The following is a 17903-nucleotide window of genomic DNA, read 5'->3' on the forward strand; positions in this document are numbered from 1 at the left end:
AGTCGTGGAAATCCAAATATAATCGGATCCGGCCTCCCGATCACCGATACTAGTCCCCTACGAGGTCCCGGTGGAGAAATCGCTCAATCTCAACACCTCACACCACATATGACTGCAAAGCACTCTAGGGATTCCAAGAGGTGTATCCGATTCCTAAAGATTGATCCAACCCTAATTCCCGGCGAAGGATCCTAACCCCATACAAGGTTCCGGCGGAGAAATCTCTCAATCTCACGCCTCACACCAAATATGGTTGCATAGAGCCTAAGGAACGGAGATAGAATACACTCAATCGGAAGGGAGAGGGGACACTCCACTATCTCATGACTCACCCTCTCAACCCTATTTAACCTTGAAGTTCTAACTCTAATGGAGACCTCTCTCACATCAAAGTAACAAATCATGCAAATCCAATCAACCACAAGGATTAATTAAAAAAGCAAGCAATGAGAATACAAGATTAAAACTTAATCAAACTCGGATTAAATAGAAACACTAAGCAAATCCACAAAAGACGAGAATCCTAGGGTTCACAAGCCAAAATACCCTCTAGGGTTTTAGCTCTCCATGGAGCAACATACAAAACACACCATCAATGAATGAAAGTACATTAAAATCATAGAAATAAACCCCCTTATATATGAACTGATGGCCTTGATGGAGAGCTTTGACGTCTTGAAGGACCCAATCCGAAGCTAGGTTCACCGGTGGCTTCCTTGATGCTATGACGGAGGAGGAATCGATCAAAGTTGGTGACGAAGCGCCTCCAAAGCCACAAAGGCCTCCTCTCCAAACCCTAGCCGTCTCACCCCTCAAGAGCCGCACAAAAGATGAGAAAGAATAGGGCAAAACGGCTATTTATAGGCCTTAGATCGCGTCTGTCACGTGCCCTCACGTGCCCGTGTGGATTTTCCACGCGCCCGCGTGGGCTGCAGAAATTTCCATGCGGGCGCGTGAACAACAATTTTGCTACAATACTGCTACATGTCCATGTGGTAGGCTATAAAACTTTTCTTCATCGACGTATCTTTGAGAGGTCTTGCAATCTTCACAAAGAGAAGGAACATGAAGATGTGGCTGCCTTTGTGCCCTTCCAACTAGTAAATTGACTTGAATCTTCTTGGAAGTTGGCACACATCTCCACATTTATGAACTCCTCTCGTGTCTTGGTCCTTGAATTGAACAAGAACTCCCAACATTGTGTCTTTATAGCCTATCTTTGCGTCCTTTTTACTCTTCAAGGCATTCACAACCTATATGCATAAAAGACTACCAAATACACAATATGAGACATAAACCATAGTCAAAATGATGCTCAATACATGTAAAACATATATGAAAATATGTCTACTCAAGCACTTATCAATCATCATTTAAAATCCTTGCAAGAAAAAGTAAGACATGACAAAAGAAAACAAATGAGAATGATGGAAGAATAAGAAAGTGTGAAATAATTTTTTTTTTTTTTGAATAAATCAGAACGGTGATAGAGAAGAGATGTGAAATAGAATGAAGGGTAAATAGCTAAGAAAACAAAGTGCAAAGTATCTCTAAACGCCTACTTCCCGGCAACGGGGCCAAAAACTTGACAAGGTCTCCATGCGTATATCCCGCAAGTGCACGGGTTTGTCGAAGTAATAATCCCGGATGAGCGGGTATCGAATCCACAGGGAGTAGGGAATAAAAACACTTAATCCTCTTCTTAGCTATGTGAAAGATCAATAATGATAAGTGTGACAATGATTCAATTCTCAAAAGTAAAATCAACAAGTAAGAGAGCACGAGTAAAGGAGAAGGTAAGGCAATCGATAATGATGGGGTACTCGGATAATGCTCTGCCTAGGACGATCGCTTCAAGTGCAAGAACCCTCTATTATGCTTCATAATCAATGCAATAGTGAGTCGTGGAAATCCTTCATGACATAGTCCCGAATCTAAGGTCAACTATGCCTAACTCCATACATGTCCCGGAGGAGAAATCGAACAATCTCAACACCTCGCACTCGCATAGAGTTGCAATGAGCTCTAAGGATTCCAAGTGATAAATCTTTTCCTAATTATAGACCTAACCCTTTGGTCCAGGTGGAAGGTCCCTAAACACGATTAAGCCCTAGATACTAAGATCACCTCAACGCTTCACTCTGTTGCACTCGCAACTAAGCCCCAGCGTAGGGTCATCCCTTAGACCATTCACTCTATTATGGCCGCAAAGAACTCGAGGAACGGAGGTAGAATCTATCACATCGGTGGGAAAAGGGGACGCTCCTGTACCTTTCGACTCATCCTCTCAACCCTCTCCAACCTAGCTTTATCTAACACTCGTGGTGTGTGACTCACTCACAAGGTTACCAACAAGACCTCTCAACCCTATTGTCACTCTAGGGGAAATGTTCATACAATCAAGCATTCAAGGTTGGAACTCACAATAAACATCAATTAATTGAAAGCATAATAAAGAGATTCAATGAAACAAATACATCCTAGGGTTCACAAATACCCAAGTACCCACTAGGGGTTTAGCTCTCCATGGAGCTAAGTACAATCAAAGAAATAGAATGTAAAAGCAATGAATCCATAGAGAAAACCCCTCGATGGTCATGTCGATGGCCTTGTGGAGAGTCCTCTACTCGTCGTCCAAGGATTCCCTCGTCCTATATAGGATACGCCTCGACGGAAGCTCCCCTACCAACCTTCTTCATAATGAATGACAATGTCGGAGCCGTAGAACCTCTCCAAAAACCCTGGCCAATACCCCTCAAAACCCTAGCCGAAGGACTCTCTCAAGTTGGGGAAAAGATGGAGAAAAGAATGCTGAAATTGGGGCTAAATCGGCTTTAAATAGGGCTGGAATCGGGCGACCACACGGGCCTGTGGATTTTACACACGCCCATGTGGAATTTCCACACGGGGGTGTATAATTTCCACACGCCCGTGTGGATTCTCTGAATTCCTGTTTTCTCGGCTGGTAGTGAACAGTAACTGCTACGGTGATTGCTACGGTAACCTGCTATAGTACTCTGCCAAAAAATACTCCCGAATCCACTTTTCATCGAGGTAACATAAACGGGCACACGTTTATGCCGTGGATCGCTTTGCTTCTTCAATGACGGATAAGTTGATGGACATCTTGTTCTATGTGCATAAGTCGGAATGCTTGAGTGTGACTGCCCTTGTGCCCCTCCAAATGGTTGTGCTAACTCAAATACGGGGGAGGTTGGCACACACTCTAGCATCTCGCACCCGACTCATGTCTTCGCGTTTGATCTTTAGCAAGATTTCCTCCAAAATCGGTGGATTGTGATCCACATTGGCTTCTTTCCTTCATAATTGGTTTCACAACCCTACCTGCATAAAAGTAACATAAAAACACACATATTAATGTAAAAACCCGAGAAAAGTAATGCTCAACATAAGGAAAGAATGCTTCGCATTCATATTCACACAAGCACTTATCACAATCCTTGCATGCTTTAGTGAACCTTAGGCCAAGCACTTTCAATTTTTTTCCCTCTTCTATGCTTCAATTTTTTTTTTGCCTGAGGACAAGCAAAAGCTTAAGTGTGGGCGGATTTTATAAGTGCTTGTGTATTAGTAATATGAAGTATTCTTTTCTTATGATGAGAATTACTTTTATCAGGTATTAGCGCTAATATGTGTGTATTTGTGTTACAAGTGTGCATGTAGGGTTGTGGAGTAAAATGTAGACGAAGGAAGCCAAAGTAGACTATGATTGCACTTTGTTGATGGAATCTTTGAGTGAACAAACTTGAAGACACAAGTTGTGCTCAAAGATACGTGAATAGGTGTCAATCTCCATGTGCTCAACCAATTACATGGTTTAGAAGGGCATAAAGACAGTCACATTTGCGTATTCTGACTTGTGCAATGTTAGCAAGATCTTCATCAATTTTATCCCCTATTAAAGAGGAGATGCGATCTATGGCAAAGATGTGTGCCCGTTTATGTTGCCTTTATGAAGAGTGTGGATTCGGGAGTGTTTTTTTGGTGGAGTACTGTAGTTGCTACTGTAGCAAATCACTGTAGTAATTTCCTATAGCAGCGCTGAAAAACAAAGTTCTGCAGATTCACACTGGTGTGTGAAAATTCCACACGCCCGTGTGGATACCCAATTCCCGCCCTATATAAAGCTGCGATTCAGCCCGATTTGAGGATCCTCTTTTCCATCTTCTCTCCATCTTTTCCCCAACTTTGGAGAAGCCTAAGGCCAGGGTTCAGAGGGGCTTTAGCAAGGTTTTTGGAGTGGTTCTACGGCCATCAATACAGCGTTCCTTTGGATGAGAGTAATTGGGGAAGCTTTAATCGGCACAGATCCGGCGAGGTGTGCACTAGGCTTGACAAGGAATCTTTGAAGAGAACGAGGCTACTCCACAAAGCTATTGATACGAATACAGAGGGGGTTTTACTTATGGATTACATGTTTTTACTTTTGATTTTTATATTGATTGTATCTTGCTCCATGGAGAGCTAACCCGGTAGAGGGTATTTAGACTTGTAAACCCTAGGATGTTATTGTTTCATTGACCTTTTATTATGATTATTTGATTGATGTCTTTAATTCAGTCCCAATCTTGAATGCTTATTGAATGATTACTCCCTTAGAGTGACACTAGGGTTTGAGAGTCTATATTGGTAATCCTTGTGAGTGAGTGACACACCATGAGGGTTAGACAAAGCAAGATTGGAGAGGGTCGAGAGAGTGAGACGAGAGGTAGCGGAACATCCCCTTTCCCCTTCGATGTGATTTATCCTAACTCCATGTTCCAAGGTTTCTTTGTGTTCACAATAGAGTGAAGTGCTAAGGAACTCCGCTGAGGCTTAGTTGCTTGAGCAACAGAGTGAAGTGTTGAAGTAATCCTTAGTGTTGGGGCTTAAATGTGACTAGGGGTCTTTCGCCTAGACCAAAGGGTTAGGCTTATATTAAGGAATAGGGTTTATCACTTGGAATACCTAGAGCTTCTTACAACTGTACACAGTGTGAGGTGTTAAGACTGAGTTATTTCTCCGTCGGGGCATAGTGTAGACATAGTCACAGTTTATTTTAGGTTTGGGACCGTGTACTTTAGGATTTCCACGACTCATTAAGCATCAGTGAAAATATTAATAGTTGGTCTTGCACTTGAAGCAATAGTCCTAGGGGGAGCAACGTCCGGGTGCCCCACTTTCTATTGATTACCTTTCTCTCATTTTATTGCGCCTCTCGTTCTTACTTTCTTTATTTCTTCGCATATTGATTTTTTTCACACTACTATCGATTCATCTTCACTTTAGTTAAGTAGCAATCTTTGTGTTTCTAATCACTATTCCCTATGAATTTGACTACCCACTCACCAGGGTATTATTACTTCGACAAACCTATGCACTTGTGGGTTACCCACAAGGGGTATGTCAGGCGCCCTTGACTAGGATTTAGAGGGTCTTTGGCAAGGTTTTTGGAGTGGTTCTATAGCCTTCAACACCACGTTTCTTCAGAAGAGAGTTATTGCTTGAGCTTTCATCGGCATCGATTCGGCGAGGTGTGTCCTAGGCTTGACGAGGGAACCTTTGAAGAAGACGAAGCTACTCCACAAGACTATCGACAAGAACATCAACGGGGTTTTATTCATGGATTGTATATCTTTACTTTTGACTTAATTATTAATTAGACTTGTAAACCCTAGGATGTTATTGTTTCATTGACCTTTTATTATGTTTTTTTAAATGATGTCTTTAACTGAGTTCCAATCTTAGATACTTGTTGAATTGATTTTTCCTAAGAGTGACACCAGGGTTGAGAATCCACCTAGGTAACCATTATGAATGAGTGACACACCATGAGGGTTAGACAATACTAGATTGGAGAGGGTTGAAAGGGTGAGTCGTGAGGTAGCGGAACATCCCCTTTCCCCTCTGGTGTGATTTATTCTACCTCAATGTTCCAAGGGTTCTTTGCGGTCACAATAGAGTGAAGTTGAAGTAGTCTTTAGTATATGGGGCATAATTATGACTAGGGGTTTTTTGCCTAGACCAAAGGGTTAGATCTATATAAGGGTATAGGGTTTATCACTTGGAGTCCATAGAGCTTTATGCAACTTTGCACAGTGTGAGGTGTTGAGACTGAGTGATTTCTACGTTGGGACATCGTGTAGAGTTAGTCACGGTTGGCCTTAGGTTTAGGACCGTGTATTTTAGGATTTCCATCACCCATGAAGCATCACTTAGGAGACATAATGATTAGTCTTGCACTTAAAGCAATTGTTCTTGGGGGAACAATGTTCGGGTGCCCCACTTTCTATCTATTGCCTTTCCTCTCATTTTTGTAGCATCTCTCTTTCGTCTTCTTTCTTTATTTCCATTTTTATTGACTTTGTTCACACCATTATCAATTCATCTTCATTCTATTTTGACAATGCTCCCAGCAAGTGCACGGGGTTGTCGAAGTAATAAATCGCAGGTGAGTGAGGTATCTTATCCACAGGAAAAAGGGAATAAAAATACTTGATTTGTTTCTTAACTATATGAAAGATGGATAGTAATATGTGTGACAAGATTCAATTCTCAAAAGTAAAGCAATCCGAAAGAGAGCAAAAGTAAAGGAGAAGGTAAGGCAATCGATAAAGATGGGGTACCCCGGTATCGATCCGCCTAGGAGAATCATTTCAAGTACAAGAACTCTCTATTATGTTCCTTAACTAATGTAATGGTCAGTCAGGGACATCCTTTTAATTCATGGTTCCGAATCTAGGGTTAACCAAGCCTTATCCTATACATGTCCCGGAGGAGAGGTTGAACAACCTCTCAACCTCATACTCGTAAGAAGGATTGCATTGGGCTCTGGGGATTTCAAGTGATAAATGTCTTCCTATTTGTAGACCTTACCCTTTGGTCCAAAAGAAAGGTCCCTAACCATAATTAAGCCCTAGATGCTAAAATTACCTCAACGCTTCACTCCGTTGCACTGGCAACTAAGCCCCAGCGGAGGGTCATCCCTTAGCTCATTTGCTCTATTATGGCCGCAAAGAACTCGAATAACGGAGGTAGATTCTATCACACTGGAGGGGAAAGGGGACGCTTCTGTATCTCTCGACTCATCCTCTCAATCCTCTCCAATCAAGCTTTGTCTAACTATCGTGGTGTGTCACTCACTCACAAGGGTTACCACATGAACTCTCAACCTTAGTGTCACTCTAAGGGAGTATTCAATAATCAAACATTCAAGATTGGAAATCACAAAAACATCAATTAATTGAAAGCATAATAAAGAGATTCAATGAAACTAATACATTCTAGGGTTCACAAATACCCAAGTACCCACTAGGGGTTTAGCTCTCCATGAAGCACAATACAAACGATAATGAAATCAAATGTAAAAGAAAGCAATCCATAGGAAAAACCCCTCGATAGTCGTGGCGATGGTCTTGTGGAGAGTCCTCTACTCGTCGCAAGATCCCCTTGTCCGGCATAAGATACGCCTCGCCGAATCAATCCAACGGAGGCTCCTTTACCAACCTTCTTCCAAAGAGATGACGATGTCGGAGCCATAGAACCTCTCTGAATCCCTAGCCAATACCTCTCAAAACCCTAGCCGCAGCCCTCTCTCAAGTTGGGCAAAAGATGGAGAAAAGAATGTTGAAATCAGGGCTTAAATAGGGCTGGAATCAAGATTCCGCATGCCCTTGTGGATATTCCACACGGGCTTGTGCAATTAACGCACGAGCGTGTGGAATTTCCACACGCCCGTGTGGCTCCTCTATTTTGCTCCTTCTTCGGCCTGCTGTGAACAGTACCTGCTACAGTGCCGACCCGAAATACTCCCGAATCCATGCTTTCTTCGAGGTAACATAAACGGGCACACGTTCACATCGTTGATCGTCTTGGTTCTTTAATAAATGGTCACGTTGGTGGAGATCTTACTAAATATGCACAAGCCAGAATACTGGGATGTAACTGCCTTTGTGCCCCTCCAAATCATTGCCTTAGCTCGAATACAAGGAGGTTGGCATACATTCTAGCATTCTAAACCCGACTCATTTCTCCGCGTTTGAGCCTTCTCAAGATCTTCTCAAAATAATGCGTAAAATGATCTACAATGGCTTCTTTCACAAATAATCGTCCTCACAACCCAGCCTACATAAAAGTACACAAATACACATGTATTAGTGCTAAAACCTGGCAAAAGTAATGGCCATCACAAGGAAAGAACGCTTCGTATTCTTATCGCACAAGCACTTATCAAACTCCCCCACACTTAAGCTTTTGCTTGTCCTCAAAGAAAAATTAAAACATAGTATGCATAGATGAAAGGATTGTTGGATGTGCTTGGCCTTAGGTTCACCAAAGCATGCAAAGAAAACATTCTAATAGTAAAGGAAATTTCAATACTAAATACGAAAGAATCAATGCTCTAGCTAAAAACTTAAATCAAAAAGGACAACAAACCCGATGTCGTGTAAGTGTGTTAACTCACTCAAGTCAACCCAAAGTATACTCCTCAAAGTTCTAGGTATAAGGGACTTATTTATCTACAAAGACTACCAAACAATTCAAAAAGGGTAGTAGCTTCACACATCCTCTAAGGTAGTCCTTTACAAAGCGGCCGCTAAGGTGGCTTTCACACTTTCGAGGTGGTAGCTCTTTCTACTGGGGTGGTAGCTTTCACACATCCCATGAGATAACTCTTTCTCTTAATAGGGCATAGCTAGTATCTAACTTATGAGAGTAGCTTCATACATCATGGGTGGTAGCTCTTTCCACCCAACAAGCAAGATTAAATGATAAAAACACTTTGTTCTTTCTTTCTTTTCCATATTTTTTTTATTAAACAACACTAGAAACAAGACTAAAACTAGTCCCTTTAACCTTAGGCTTGAGTTTCCAAATGAGTTTAAAGAGTGAGAAGTGCACAAAATATTATTTGGGCAAAAATTCCTAAAAATTCAAGCAAGAACTAGAGCATGAGAACATTCAATGTTAAAAATTCTCCTGAACTCAAGAATACCGTCATTGCAACTAAGGTGAACTGCCATTAGCTATGTGAGCATATATATCAATCAAAATAGTGTAAAAGATATGTGCACTATAAAACTCCCCCCCCCCACACACACACTTAAACTGTACATTGACCTCAATGTACCAATGCAAGCTCACTTATAATGTATATCAATCAAAAATAAATATGGGAGAAGCCATCAAAACAATACTCCCCTGAATCCTAGTGTTGTATTTGATGAAGCTAAATCCTTGAGGGTGATGTTCTAACGGGTTGTGAGGCACACACGGCCAACTGCCGAAGCACCTTAGCCGTGTCTATGACAAGTTCTCAATTCCCATGATGACAAGACCATCTGCACGTATACACGAGGGGGTTCAGTAGAGCTCAATAAAAGAAAAACAAAACTCGAGTATATACAAGATAGAGCAAGAAATACAACTCGAGACAATAAAATGAAAAAATAAGCTCAGAAGGAAAGTCCTTTCTGATGATAACATGTCCAAAATAAAATGCGAGTAGAAGTAAAATAAAAGCAAATCAAGTGTCATCGCCAGGCTCTGCCTCCCCTGCTGCTGGTGCTGGACCAGAAGATGCTGGAGGGGCCCATGATGGTGATGCAGGGGCATTAGGGAGGTGCGCGGTCGCAATACAAAAGGTATAGAAGCATCTCTCTAAAGGATATGCTGTAAAGCGTCGAAACACGCCATGAACATTGTGAACTGTGCGGCCTGCGTCGCACGCACCTCTGCTATCTCTGCTCATGCCTCAGCGATCTCTGCCCGTACTATCCCTACGGCACTCTCGAGCCTCTCAAAACAATCATGGGCTCGAGATGGTGAGAACATACATACCGGGGGTAGGTGCTCTGTGGCCGGAGGTGCGTCAGTCTCCATCGGCATCGGCTGAGGCTCGGGGGCAGGCTAAGAAGCCTCTACATCATCACCCTCACCCTTAGCCATCTCTGTAGTGGGTAGAACCAAGGCATATACCCCCGTCTTTACTCGGCGGATCATACCCATCAATCTCATCGTCTCCAGACTCAGGGGAGCAGGAGTACTCATCCTCTCAGCCTCGCGAATCCCGTCCAAGAGGCCTATGCCCATGACTAATCTCATAATGTAGGGGCCCGAGAAGATCGATCCCAATCTAGCATAATGCCACTGATGGTGAATGTACTCTGCAAGGATGTGCCCCAGATGAATCAGTATGCACTGCAAAATCGAATACAGATATAACAGCTCCTGTCGGCTCAAAACACCTGTGCTATCACCACGGCCATTCACTGATCTACTCATAATGGCGTGTAAGTATCGGTAGGCAAGTCGGGAAAGGCACGTGCCCTTGGACACCCCCGGCTCGTACTGACCCTCACCACACAGCAATCTATTATGCTTCCTAATTAATGCAATGGTGAGTCGTGGAAATCCTTAATTACATAGTCCCAAATCTAAGGTCAACTATGCCTAACTCTATACATGTACCGGAGGAGAAATCGAACAATCTCAACACCTCGCACTCGCATAGGGTTGCAATGAGCTCTAGGGATTCCAAGTGATAAATCTCTTCCTAATAATAGACCTAACCCTTTGGTCCAGGTGGAAGGTCCCTAACCACAATTGAGCTCTAGATATTAAGATCACCTCAACGCTTCACTCCGTTGCACGCTCAACTAAGCCCCAGCGGAAGTTCATCCGTTAGACCATTCACTCTATTATGGCCACAAATAACTCGAGGAACGGACGTAGAATCTATCACGCCGGAGGGGAAAGGGGACGCTCCTGTACCTCTCGACTCACCCTCTCAACCATCTCCAACCTAGCTTTGTCTAACGCTCGTGGTATGTCACTCACTCACAAGGTTACCAACAAGAACTCTCAACCCTAGTGTCACTCTAGGGGAAATGTTCATACAATCAAGCATTTAAGGTTGGAACTCACAATAAGCATCAATTTATTGAAAGCATAATAAAGAGGTTCAAAGAAACAAATACATCCTAGGGTTCACAATACCCGAGTACCCACTAGGGGTTTAGCTCTCCATGGAGCTAAGTACAATCAAAGAAATAGAATGTAAAAGCAATGAATTCATAAAGAAACCCCCTCGATAGTCATATCGATGGTCTTGTGTAATGTCCTCTACTCGTCATCCAAGGATTCCCTCGTCCGGTATAGGATACGCCTCGACGGAAGCTCCCCTACCAACCTTCTTCCTTAGGAATGACGATGTCGGAGCCATAAAACCTCTCCAAAACCTTGGCCAATACCCCTCGAAACCCTAGCTGAAGCCCTCTCTCAAGTTGGGGAAAAGATGGAGAAAAGAATACCAAAATCGGGGCTGAATCGGCTTTAAATAGGGCTGGAATCGGGCGACTAAACGGGCGTGGATGCTCCACACGCCGTGCGGAATTTCCACACGGGTGTGGATAATTTCCACACGCCCATGTGGATTCTCTGCTTCTCTGGTTTCTCGGCCTGCTGTGAACAGTGCTGCTACAGTATATGCTACAGATATTGCTGCAGTGCTCTGCTACAGTATTCGGCCTGAATGGCTTCCCAATTCCATACTTTCATCGGGGTAACGCAAACGGGCACACGTTCACGTCGTGGATCACTTGCTTCTTCAATGGTGTACATGTTGGTGGAGCTCTTGTTCTATGTGCATAAGTCGGAATGCTCAAGTGTGACTGCCTTTGTGCCCCTCCAAATGGATGTGCCCACTCGAATACGAGGAGGTTGGCACACACTCTAGCATCTCACACCTGACCTATGTTTTCGCGTTTGAACCTTAGCAAGATTTCCTCCAAAATTGGTGCATTATGATCCACATTAGCCTATTTCCTTCATACTCGGCCTCACACCCCTACCTGCATAAAAATGACATAAAAACGCACATATTAGTGTAAAAACCCAAGAAAAGTAATGCTCAACATAAGGAAGGAATGCTTTGCATTCATATCACACAAGCAATTATCAAACTCACCCACACTTATTCTTTTGCTTGTCCTCAAGCAAAAATTAAACATTCTGTGTATCAATGAAGAAAATATTAGAAGTGCTTGGCCTTAGGTTCACCAAAGTATACAAAGAGAGCATTCTACAAGTGAGGGAAATTTCAACAATAAATGTGAAAAATCGAAACTCTAGATAAAAACTTGAATAAAAAAGGGCAACAAACCCGAAATCGTGAAAGTGTGTGGACTCACTCAAGTCAACCCAAGGTATACTCCTCAAAGCTCTAAGTATAAGGGACTTATTTAACTACACAAGTGACAACAATTTCAAAGATGGTAGTAGCTTCATACATCCTCTAAGGTAGCCCTTTCCAAAGCGGGCGCTAAGGTGGCTTTCACACTTTCGAGGTGGTAGCTCTTTCTACCGGAGTGGTAGCTTTCACTCATCCTATGAGATAGCTCTTTCTCTCATTAGGGTATAGCTAGTATCCGACTTATGAGAGTAGCTTCATACTTCATATGTGGTGGCTCTTTCCACCCAACAAGCAAAATAAAACTATTTTGTTTCTTTTTCTTTGTATTTTCCATTTTTTTTTGAATTTGCACAAAAAACAAGTATAACTAGTCCCTTTAACATCAAACTTGAGTTTCCAATAGAGTTTAAAGAGTGAGTAGTGCACTAAGTGTAAATCGGGCAAAAATTCCTAGAAATTCAAGCAAGAACTAGAGCATGAAAACATTCAATGTTAGAAATTCTCCTAAACCCAAGAATACAATCATTGCAACTAAGGTGAACCGCCATTGGCTATGTGAGCATATAACAATCAAGAACAATAGAAAAGATGTGTGCACTATGGAAACTCCACCCCACACTTAAGTTGTACATTGTCCCTAATGTACACATGCAAGCTCACTCAAAATATAAATCATTCAAAAGCAAATGTGGGAGAAGCAATCAAAACAATACTCCCCTGACTCCTAGTGTGGCGTTTGATGAAGCTAGTTCGTTGGGAGTAGTGTTGCAACGGGTTGTGAAGCTTACACGGCCAAGTACCTCTGTACCTTGGTCGTGCCCATGACTAAGTCTCAATTGCCAAGAAGACAAGACCATCTGCACGCATACACGAGGGGGTTCAGTGAAGGTCATTAAAGACAAAATAAATCGAGTGTATATAAAAGATAAAGCAATGAATACAACTCGATGATGCAAAAAATGAAAATAAACTCAGAAGGAGAATCATTTCTGAGTGAACAAGCCTAAAAAAAAGAAAAATAAAAATAAAATGCAAGAAAGTAAAGGAAAGGAAAATCAAGTGTCGGTGTCGCTCTCATGCACCGGTACTGCTGCAGCTGCTGGTGAAGCACATAGTGGGTCTACAGGTGCCGGAGTAGAGGATGGAGGTGCTAGAAGAACTGAAGGTCTGGATCTCAGTAGATCTCGTATAAAGTCGAACTGGGCCATAAGATCTGTGTACTGAGCCGACTGCATAGCCTGGAGCTCCGCTACCTCAGTCTGAATCTCTCTCACATCGGTCTCCAGCATCTCAATACAATCATAAGCTCGAGTACCCGGTGCTACAGAAGGTGTGAGAATCTGCTGGACACCCCCCCTCAGTATCTCCCCGCCGTCCATATCAATCAATGCTTTGGAAGTCCTCATCGACGTCTAGCACTAAAATGTCAACCGAAAAATGTACTTTTCCACCTTGACAAGCACGTCTTCAATAATGCTCCTCGGATGTCGTGTCATTCGGTCCGCCAATTGCAAAGTCATCCGAGTGGGTCTAGGCTCGCCCAAGCCTAGCATTTGAAAGAAAGTGTATGGCATGACGTTGATGCAAGCCCCTGAATCTGCCAATGCCATTTCTTCACCTAGATTACCAATATTACACGGAATGATGAAGCTTCCTGGGTCTTTCTTCTTGTTCGAAATGTTCTTTTGCAACACCGCCGAGCAAGATGCATCTAAAATCACTAAAGCACTCTCCTCTAACTTCCTCTTGTTAGTCAACATGTCTCTCAAGAATTTTGCATACTTCGGCATTTGAGCTAATGGCTCAACAAAAGGAATATTGATGTGGATTTGCTTGAACAAACTCAGGAGCTTCTTGTACTGTTCATCCCTTTGGACATTCTTCAATCTACAGGGATAAGGGATTCTCCGGTTGAAAGGTGGAGTTTCCACCTCCTTTTCTTTGCTTGTTCCCTCTTCAACCTCTATAACCTCCGGTGCATGTTCTTTTGGCTTCTCACCCAAAACCCTACCTTCAACCTCACGACCACTTCTCAAAGTGATCGCCTTGACAAGCTCTCTAGGGTTGGTCTCGGTATTGCACGGCAAGCTTCCATGTGGCCTTTCCGAGAGAGACTTCGCAATCTGCCCCACCTGGTTTTCAAGGTTATGCAAAGATGCGGTGTGATTGCGAAGTGTAGCCTCAACTGATTCAAACCTTGTATTTGAAGATTGCACAAATCTAGTCAAGGCCTTCTCAAAATCACTCATTCGGGTTTCCAAACCTGAAACTTTGTTTTCCACGTTCGGAGCTTGTTGTTGGAAACCTGGTGGCCCCATGGCCTTTTGTGGACCTTTGTTGCTCCATGAGAAATTGGGATGATTCTTCCAACCTGGATTATAGGTATTGCTATATGGGTTTCCTTGAGTCCTCATGCCATTACCTACAAAATCGACGTTCTCAACCAAAGATGCATCACCAATAGAGATCTGGCAATCAGAGGGAGCATGTCCTCCACCACACCCGGTGCAAGTACTCACGGCCACTACTCTGTTTGAAGTTAGAAAATCTAACTTCTTAATCAAATTTTCCACTTGCGCCGCCAATGAAGTTACTGCATCTATCTCATGAATACCGGCCACCTTTTTCTTTTCTCTGGCATTCCATTGGTAGATGTTTAAACCCATTTCTTCAATAAGTTGACGGGCCTTATCGGGGGTCTTGCTACCTAAGGTACCTCCTGCTGCCGCATCTAAGAATTGTCTTGTACTCGGATTCAACCTGTTGTAAAAAGTCTGAACAATCATCCACTCCGGGAATCCATGTTGTGGGCACTTTTTCAGGAGCTCCTTGAACCTTTCCCATGTCTCGAATAGAGACTCCAATTCTGACTATATAGAGGATGAGATCTCATTCCTAAGCTTTGCAGATTTTCCAGGAGGGAAATAACGGGCTAGAAAAGCTTCTACCATCTCCTCCCATGTAGTAATCGAAGCTCTAGGTAATGAGTGTAGCCACTGCTTTGCTCTCCCTTTTAGGAAAAATGGGAAGGCTCTCAACTTGATGGCATCATCCGTCACCCCATTTATCTTGAGCATATCACACACTTCCAGAAAGTTCTCTATGTGACTGTTTGGATCCTCATCGGCCAAACCATTGAACTGTGCGGATTGTTGCAACATGTGGATGAATGCCGGCTTTAGCTTGAAATTCCGAGCTGTAATTGGGGGTCGCACAATACTCGATTGTGTGCCCAAAACTTGTGGTCTAGCATAATCAGAGAGTGCCCAAAACTTGATGGGTTACCTCGGGTCATCAACTTGAAGCTGCACAAAGGAAAGAAAACAAATCAGAATGATGATAGAAAAGAAAATGTGAAATAGAATGGATAAAGGAATAGCTAAGGAAACAAAAGTGCAAAGTGTCTCTAAACGACTTATCCCCTGCAATAGCGCCAAAAACTTAACAATGTTCCCCGCAAGTGCACGGGGTTGTCGAAGTAATAAATCCCAGGTGAGTGGGGTATCGTATCCACAGGGAAAAGGTAATAAAAATACTTAATTTGTTTCTTAACTATATGAAAGATGAATAGTAATATGTGTGACAAGATTCAATTCTCAAAAGGAAAGCAACCCGAAAGAGAGCAAAAGTAAAGGAGAAGGTAAGGCAATCGATAAAGATGGGGTACCCGGGTATCGATTCGCCAAGGATAATCGTTTCAAGTGCAAGAACTCTCTATTATGCTTCTTAACTAATGCAATGGTGAGTCAGGGACATCCTTTTAATGCATGGTTCCGAATCTAGGGTTAACCAAGCCTTATCCTCTACATGTCCCGGAGGAGAGGTTGAACAATCTCTCAACCTCACACTCGTAAGAAGGATTGCATTGCGCTCTGGGGATTCCAAGTGATAAATCTCTTCCTATTTAAATACCTAACCCTTTGGTCCAAAAGAAAGGTCCCTAAACATAATTAAGCCCTAGATGTTAAAATCACCTCAACGCTTCACTCCGTTGCACTCACAACTAAGCCCCATCGAAGGGTCATCCCTTAGCTCATTCGCTCTATTATGACCGCAAAGAACTCAAGGAACGGAGGTAGAATCTATCACACTGGAGGGGAAAGGGGACGCTCTTGTACCTCTCGACTCACCCTCTCAATCCTCTCCAACAAAGCTTTGTTTAACTCTCATGGTGTGTCATTCACTCACAAGGGTTACCACATGAACTCTCAACCTTAGTGCCACTCTAAGGGAGTATTCAACAATCAAACATTCAAGATTGGAACTCACAAAAACATCAATTAATTGAAAGCATAATAAAGAGATTCAATGAAACTAATACATCCTAGGTTTCACAAATACCCAAGTACCCACTAGGGGTTTAGCTCTCCATGGAGCACAATACAAACGATAATGAAATCAAATGAAAAAGAAAGGAATCCATAGGAAAAACCCCTCGATAGTCATGGCGATGGTCTTGTGGAGAGTCCTCTACTCGTCACAAGATCCCGTTGTCCGGTATAAGATACGCCTCGCCGAATCAATCCAACGGAGGCTCCCTTACCAACTTTCTTCCAAAGAAATGATGATGTCGGAGCCGTAGAACCTCTCCAAATCCCTAGCCAATACCTCTCAAAACCTAGCCGCAGCCCTCTCTCAAGTTAGGCAAAAGATCGAGAAAAAGAATGTTGAAATCGGGCTTAAATAGGGCTGAAATCGGGATTCCACACGCCCCTGTGGATATTCCACACGGGCCTGTGGAATTAACGCACGGGCGTGTGGAATTTCCACACGCCCATGTGGCTCCTCCGTTTTGCTCCTTCTTCGGCCTGCTGTGAACAGTACATGTTGCAGTACCGGCCCGAAATACTCCCGAATCCATGCTTTCTTCGAGGTAACGTAAATGGGCACACGTTCATGTCGTAGATCATCTTGGTTCTTTAATAAATGGTCACGTTGGTGGAGATCTTACTAAATAAGCACAAGCCGGAATACTGGGATGTAACTGCCTTCGTGCCCCTCCGAATCATTGCGTTAGCTCGAATACAAGGAGGTTGGCATACATTCTAGCATTTTAAACCCGACTCATGTCTCCGCATTTGAGCCTTCTCAAGATCTCCTCCAAATAATGCGTAAAACGATCTACAATGGCTTCTTTCACAAATAATCGGCCTCACAACCCAACCTGCATAAAAGTACACAAATACACACGTATTAGCGCTAAAAACTGGCAAAAGTAATGCCCATCATAAGGATAGAACGCTTCACATTCTTATCGTACAAGCACTTATCATATTTAAATAGCAATCTTGGTGTTTCTGATCACTATTCCCTGTGGATACATCTACCCACTCACCAGTGTATTATTACTTCGATAAACCCGTGCACTTGCGGTTCACACCCAAAACGGCTTTGTCAAGCTACTACCATCTCTTTTCTTTCTTTTTGTATACAAATAAGTCCCTTGTACTTAGAGATTGGAGGAGTATTGACACGCATCCGAATATGTGTATAAACCGCAAGTGCACGGGTGTCGAAGTAACAATTACCCCGGTGAGTGGGTAGTCGAATCCACAGGGAACAGTGCTACTAGTACTAACTTCTTCTCTGCTTTCTAACCTAATGATAAATGGAAAGGTGTGGTGATCTAATGTGCGATGAAATGAACACCGGAGATGAATATGCAAGGGTTAAATGGATGGAGATCTCAATCAGTAAAAGTGGGGTATTT

At 42.9% G+C, this 17903-nt stretch overlaps 1 non-coding gene across 1 annotated transcript; it reads left to right on the top strand.

Moving 5' to 3' along the window:
- The first annotated feature begins 14989 nt into the window (after positions 1 to 14989).
- LOC120250741 lies at positions 14990 to 15096 on the top strand. Its single transcript, XR_005533080.1, has one exon. It is a non-coding gene; the product is annotated as a small nucleolar RNA R71 (small nucleolar RNA).
- Positions 15097 to 17903: the final 2807 nt, after the last annotated feature.

The sequence above is a fragment of the Dioscorea cayenensis genome, chromosome 19 (genome assembly GCF_009730915.1).
Source record: "Dioscorea cayenensis subsp. rotundata cultivar TDr96_F1 chromosome 19, TDr96_F1_v2_PseudoChromosome.rev07_lg8_w22 25.fasta, whole genome shotgun sequence".
Lineage (NCBI taxonomy): Eukaryota > Viridiplantae > Streptophyta > Magnoliopsida > Dioscoreales > Dioscoreaceae > Dioscorea > Dioscorea cayenensis.